Source organism: Saccopteryx leptura, chromosome 9, assembly GCF_036850995.1.
Source record: "Saccopteryx leptura isolate mSacLep1 chromosome 9, mSacLep1_pri_phased_curated, whole genome shotgun sequence".
Lineage (NCBI taxonomy): Eukaryota > Metazoa > Chordata > Mammalia > Chiroptera > Emballonuridae > Saccopteryx > Saccopteryx leptura.
In genome coordinates, this window is record NC_089511.1 from 59,063,905 (window position 1) to 59,065,717 (window position 1,813).

Genomic DNA, 1,813 nt, shown 5'->3' on the forward strand with positions numbered 1-1,813 from the left:
TCTAAGCCTATCCTCTGAAATAGAGAATAATATATTGAACTGCCTATTTCATATCTCCTCTTGACTGTCTTTTGGACATCTCAAGCTTAGTGAATACAATATAGAATTCCTGATCATCCTACCCCTAAATCTGTCCCACCTGCAAGCTTACCCATTGCACCAAATGGCAACTCTATCATTCCAGTTGCTTAGGCCGAAATCCTTTCTTCTGCTTTTTTACATTCCACATTTCATCAGTAGTATATTCTATTGGCTCTACCTTCAAAATATATCCAAAATCCTATCACTCTTCTCACTTAACCTGTGGACTAAGCCACCATTTTCTCTTCCGTGTATTATTATACAAGCCTCCTAAATGAGATATGTGTCTCCACTCTTATTTCTTTTCAGTCTGTGTTCAACACAGAAGATCTTGTTAAAACATGTCAGATACTGTCACTCTTCATACTCAAAACTCTCCGGCCCTGGCCGGTTGGCTCAGCGGTAGAGCGTCGGCCTAGTGTGCGGAGGACCCGGGTTCGATTCCCGGCCAGGGCACACAGGAGAAGCGCCCATTTGTTCTCCACCCCTCCGCCGCACTTTCCTCTCTGTCTCTCTCTTCCCCTCCCGCAGCCAAGGCTCCATTGGAGCAAAGATGGCCCGGGCGCTGGGGATGGCTCTGTGGCCTCTGCCCCAGGCGCTAGAGTGGCTCTGGTCGCAATATGGCGACGCCCAGGATGGGCAGAGCATCGCCCCCTGGTGGGCAGAGCATCGCCCCATGGTGGGCGTGCCGGGTGGATCCCGGTCGGGCACATGCGGGAGTCTGTCTGACTGTCTCTCCCCGTTTCCAGCTTCAGAAAAATGAAAAAAAAAAACAAAAACTCTCCAATGGCTTTTCACTCCATTCCGAAAAACACATTTTTTTACAGGATCTTTTACAAGTCTTTGACTTCAGTTTCTACTACATTCCCCTGTGTTCCACTGGACTTCGGTTCCTCATCCCCCACCCTGATCATGCCTTACTCCTTTGTCCTTACTCTCCTCTCTGCTTACTATGTTCTTTCTCCCAGATATGTCATGGCTTCTGCCCTCATCTCTTTTACATCTTTGTTCAAATGTCACCGGAACATATAATTTTATATGGAAAGCACATGCCCACTCTGAATGCTTCCTATACACCTTGTAAAACCTTATTTTGTATCAGTAACATTAACTAAAATCTGATCTAATGTATACAGTTGATTCTTGTTATTCATGATATAATAGTTATTTCACTGTGATGGCTGAATTAGCAAATACTGAACCATTGCTCTTACGGCGAGCCTTGCTCAAACTGTTCTCTTCAACCATCAATACATAACTGTTTTTTGCGTGCTTCTGTTTAAAGACTCTTTGTTTAATATATATTTTTGGTTCACTAACAATGAACTTGAAACTTATGCTTGAACAAAGTTAATCTAACAAACAGATTTTCTCCATAAGGGACAACACGGACTTCTTGAACTAAGAAAAACCAGACAGCATGTTCACACTATTCTTAGGGGCCATTTAAACAGCAAAAGCATCAAACTTACAAAAAACATGGTACTAAATAGACCGAGTAATGAATACTTGTTAGTGTGAGAGTATGATAACAAAAACAAGAAGGAAGTGTGTTGCCTTGTTCATCCTTACCTAGGAAGGTACCAATTGGGCATTTCAAGTTTTTCACAGCTCTCCCATGTTTACAAATGACCATGAAACACGGTATTGATTTGGGAGTTACACATAACTTTTAGCAAGCAGGAGACTATGTATAAATGGAATCTTCAAATAATGAGAATGGACTAGGTTT

The 1,813-nt window shown here is 42.6% G+C and overlaps 1 non-coding gene across 1 annotated transcript; it reads left to right on the top strand.

The window, feature by feature from the left end:
* The first annotated feature begins 461 nt into the window (after positions 1-461).
* TRNAT-AGU (transfer RNA threonine (anticodon AGU)) lies at positions 462-537 on the top strand. The gene has a single exon. It is a non-coding gene; the product is annotated as a tRNA-Thr (tRNA).
* Positions 538-1,813: the final 1,276 nt, after the last annotated feature.